Source organism: Haemaphysalis longicornis, unplaced genomic scaffold, assembly GCF_048455015.1.
Source record: "Haemaphysalis longicornis isolate Haplotype H1 unplaced genomic scaffold, Haemaphysalis longicornis Haplotype H1 scaffold_2, whole genome shotgun sequence".
NCBI lineage: Eukaryota > Metazoa > Arthropoda > Arachnida > Ixodida > Ixodidae > Haemaphysalis > Haemaphysalis longicornis.
In genome coordinates this window covers 230,085,937-230,090,930 of record NW_027526295.1, presented here as the reverse complement: position 1 = coordinate 230,090,930, position 4,994 = coordinate 230,085,937, and the positions used below count along the sequence as shown (strand labels likewise).

General features: G+C 47.0%; 1 long non-coding RNA gene across 1 annotated transcript; it reads right to left on the bottom strand.

Moving 5' to 3' along the window:
- Positions 1-231: 231 nt before the first annotated feature.
- On the bottom strand, positions 232-2,696 carry LOC144170072 (uncharacterized). The gene is made up of 2 exons (XR_013322560.1): positions 2,446-2,696; positions 232-554 (listed from the first exon to the last, which is right to left on the bottom strand). It is a non-coding gene; the product is annotated as an uncharacterized LOC144170072 (long non-coding RNA).
- Between the last annotated feature and the right edge of the window lie 2,298 nt (positions 2,697-4,994).

The following is a 4,994-nucleotide window of genomic DNA, read 5'->3' as shown; positions in this document are numbered from 1 at the left end:
TTCAGTCAATGCAAGACCTTAGCATCTTGTGTGGCTTTATATTATTTCATGTGCTTTCTTGCTACATCGGCGCAATAAATTACCGTTTCTTAAATGCTCGTCAGTTTCGTAACAACTGTATCCACAGTCTGAATAAATGAACCTTACCCGCATAGATACTGAGCACTCCACCGAAGTTATCCATTGTAGCCGCCACACTGGCCACTTATGTGTCCGAGGCAGTCATGCGGATTCTGTTGAATGGCTCGGTAAATTTATTATGAAGACAAATTCAAGCTCCACCGTTGTTGGTGTTACATTTCAATTAATATAATTCCGGTACTCCAGAGTTCATTGTGATCCCTGGATTGCAGATCCTTCGTGCGCTATTCACGGACGAATTATACTTCATCCGCCTTTTGGAGCCCAATGTCCGTGCACCATAAATGCTTCGACGGGATTTCCGATTACTTCTTGGCAAGAGATCTCGGAACACTCAAGCGCGGCATCAGGTGGTTGAGCTGTCTAGCTGCCACAGACGCACGTGAGGTCCATCCTCGTCACAAATCACGCATCTGAAAGAAAAAGGTACATCAGCCATTGTAAACGCTGTGGTTTGCTACATCCGTGAATGTGCAATGCTGTGATAGAGAACTTGTATGAACTTAGAGTATCCCCAGAGTGCCGAACGTTTAACTATGATGCCTAAAATATACTTCTAAGCACTTTAGTTTTACTGCAATAGTCCGTTTCGTGCGGTTCTGCTAGAAAGGGCGTCTCTCTCTCTCTCTCTCTCTCTCTCTCTCTCTCTCTCTCTCTCTCTCTCTCTCTCACTTCTGCGGATTGGTACGTGTGGCCATTAAACGGACGTACCTTAGCTACCGCCCCACCGTGGCCCGTAGCATGCGCGAATACTGGACTTACGGAGGTTGTCGTCATCTTTTCTTCTGTCATATGGAATCATCCCCCCCCCCCACCCCCCCCTCAAGCCTCCCTTCGCTGAAATGCGGAGATTTTACCATGCCCGTGAATTGAGCGAATGTTGGTGTATACGCGAAGCAGACATTTGTAATTCCCCTCTCTTTACGAACGTGTGTTACTTTTGTTTATTTGACTGAAGCCAATTCTACTTCCGTGTTGCATGAGCTTCCATTAGAAGAGCGGTACTCGAGTTTTTATGCACTTATATCGAAACAAAATAATGCCTCCTTTGTCCGCTAAGGACATAGGCAGGCATAGTTTCGTGGTTTTCTTAATATAGGTTAGAACGAGAGAGAGAGAGAGAGAGATTGAGAGAGAGAGAGAGAGAGAGAGAGATTTACCTAAAGCTATTGATGTGTCTATTGATTTACCTAAAGCTATTGATATTGAGGTGGCCAAAAATACGCTTCTGGTGGGCAGCCAGAGGGGAAAATAAACAGCTGGATATTCTAATTCACGGGGAAAGTAACGTGTGAACCAGAATTTCCAAGTTCTGAGCGCAGATGTCCCCGTCACACTACTGCCAAATGCCGTAATGCGTGCCCTACACAGCTGATTCACGCCACTCGAAGGCGTCCGTGTGTTCTCTTGTGTCGTCCCTTTACCAGTTGCCGTATTCATTGCCGCCCGTTCTTCGCCGTGGGCCTCACGCGATGTGCGTGTAACCACTGCCCATAAGCACTTGGCATTTGCTCTGCGTTCGTTTCGGGGGTATCTTTCGATTTGTATGTTTTGCTGGTCAATGGTGTATTTCTCATTGTTTGGTTTTCTTTTTCTGTCACCCCCTTACTTAAACTCTCTCGAACACTCAAAGCAATACCTTTGATGGGATGTTTGCAGGGATTTTATAGCAGGCGGTATCACGAAAGCTTGAAAGGCGTAACATTTTCTTAAAGGTGCATATCCTTAAAACTACATAATTTTTTTCGTACTTCAGGCTTTTACTGGTATTTTTGGGAGGAGCTTTGCGCACCAATCAACAACTTCTCTGTAATTAGTTGCCAAAAGCTGACCCCCACAAGTTCCAAGGAATTCTCCGGAACGCTGTGGCTGTTTTACACGATGTAAGCTAATACATTGAAATACTGAGTCACAAACACCGCAGGAACAGGACGATAGGAGGATCACACAAACACTGCGTTGTAACACAGCACCGTGTAACACAGGATCGTGTAACACAGAACGCTGTAACACGTACAGGATCACACAAACACGGCGCGGTGTTTGTGTGATCCTCCTATCGTCCTGCTCCTGCGCTGTTTGTGACTCAGTTATGTTCCAACTGGCCCGCCTACAATCCGTATTATATTGAACTAGGTCGGTATATTTCGGGATGGGCTGAGGTCCCCTGCGTGCGCAAGTGGTCGGAGAAATAAATATTCCCCTCTAGTCTTACAAAAACTACGACTACTTGGACCGAAGAGCTTTCTCTGGCGAGAGTAGACAGGGTAGGTAGCCTTGACTAGTGGAGTACGAATCGCTCACCTGCTATACGCAGTGGGAGCCGCCGCACCCTTTGGGCCGGCACTCGAGTCCCCGAGCCTCGCACTCCTCGTCGGTGCACTCTTCGTACTCGCAGTCTCCCCGCTTCACACGGGCGTTCGGCAACTCCACCGAGGCGCTGCAGGTGCTGACCACCAGGCATGCGACAGCCAGGAGTACGAGCAGCGTAGTAGCCTTCATGGCAAATCAGCGTGCGCTCACCGGAGGAAACGACGTCCGACCAGGTGGTGTCTGCCGGTTTGTGAAGGCTGTTTTTATGCCTATAGCGCGCGCCCAACCCCTTCCGCTTTCCTCTCCCACTCTCTGCCTCCTCGGTCTTCTCCCTTCTATCTCTCTAGCGCCAAGTTGAGGCGGCATTGTTTCGTGATATCGGTCTTCGTTCACCCGGACAACAAGTCCGTAGAAATTTCCACCGCTGACCTCAATTATTTGTCCCAATTATCGTCTCCGCTTGTGTCGACAAGTATTACCTCTCGTTCGTCAATACAATGGGTTTGGTGAGCAATCATTTTAGTGTTTCTGCCGGTATTCTTCCAGATAAACATGACAATGTTATCGTAAGCACGTCCTAATGTGCAGAATCTCCTGACACGTTTGGGATGACACTGACCTTTGAATCTAGTATCTGTAACATATATTTCCTGAGAAACAGGGGCGTAGCCTTATAGGGTGGGCAGAGGGGGGGGGGGGGGGCTGGTAAGGGGGTTCGAACCTCCTCTGAAATATTTTCCAGGCAGTGCGTAAGCGAAGCTTACTGTTCCTTTCGGCAAAACTCATCCCTTCGGATAACCCATAACACCCTCCGAAATAAATTTCTGGCTAGGGCCATGCTAACGAAAACGTTTACCTGAAAAGAAAAAAAGGCGCCGCAACCGTCCACCAACGTACTACCGGGAGTTATAGGAAAATGGCAGCTTTTTTGTCACTTCGTACTTTATTTGGCCCACGACGCAATAATGACTTTTGGCTTCTGAGGTGTTTGCTATACCGCGGCACTAGCGCTTGATCTTGCTGGCGTTGAAGTTGACCTAGATTTGTGCTTACCGCCTCTCGGTCAGCGTAAGCCAGCCCAAACCTAATTACAAACTCAGCGTGAAAGAACAAATTTCGCGTTTGTTTTGGAGCACAGTACACGCACTTATCCACGTTTTTTGGGGATTTATCCCTGCGCTCATCAGCGATTTTTCAAAAGTAACGTCACGAGCTATCTGTTTTTTCTTTTTTTTTTTCTGTGGATGCAGCGCCAGGATATCGCCACTGCATCGGTAGCATAATGTACCGTTCTTAGGGGCAGGGGTCTATTCAGAATTTCGATTTTTTTTTTTTGGGGGGGGGGGGTTCCAACTCTTCCTTGGGGGAAGGGGGGTGTTGGGGGGGGGGGGTATATAAATACCTGCTTAGGGGATTGCTTGTGGTGTGAGTAAGCAAAAAAGTGAGGAGAAATTGTGCTTTAACAATAATGTTACGTCCAGCAACGAAACCTGAAGCGGAAGTGTATTTTCTGTCATATGAAGTATTTATTTTAAAACCTAAAACACGAAACATTCTTCAATTTTCTTTAAAAGCGCCTCTTATGCACGGGCACCTTGGCTGGCTCGTCTAAATTTCAAAACAGTTTTAATTGAGTTGTCGTTATCGCGTTTAATCCACGTCCTCCGGGCTTAGTGGGTAAGAAGCGAGTTGTTCTCGAAATTTTCTGCAAATAACCATCTAGTTCGGCGCAGCCGACAAGGGTCGAGAATTCCTTTTGCAATCCCCATACAGTACGGTGAAATTTCGAGAGGCCAGCCAATAGCCGACGTTAGATTTTAAAGACGGTAGTCTTTCTTGGGCTGCTATAGACCCAGAAATTTCGGTCTGCCTGTCTGTCTGTCTGTCTGTCTGTCTGTCTGTGACTCGATTCAGCCACCCGGCCAAAGTGAAACAAAATCTGCGCAATAGTCTTATATACTCACAGCTAAATCTAAACGTCTACGTCCGGTGTCAATGTTCATACTTGTCAACATTGTTGAACAAGAACAAGACATTACTCTAGTATAAAGTAGAAAATCAATACATGAGTAATATTTGCAGTGTTCCTTTATTAAAAATTCACGGATGCTTGGTTTTTGCGACAGCAAATGAAATAATACATCAACTGCAGAAAACCACCGTCTCCTGTTTCCCGCGCTACCTGGTGGCATTTAAAAAATCACACGGCAACAGCAGGGAAAGGTTCCACTAGATATGTTCCACGTTCTGCTTGGAACGCACGTGGAGTAGGGCAACGTGGTTCTATAAACGTTTAATTAGGACGCCTCGATTCATGCGCGTCACCGCCGTACTGCAGCGCTGGCATCGAGGAACCCAGCCTGTAGCAGTAGAACGCGGTAATTTAAATAGCCTTGCGCAAACCTTTAGTGTGTTTACCTTGGGAGGAGCGCGACGGAAGGAGAACAGCGTGAGAGGTGAGAGGGAAAGCGAAGGGGGGGGGGGGCATTTACTTGGCAAATATCCACAAAGACTATCGTATTTTGTCGACCTTTGCAACG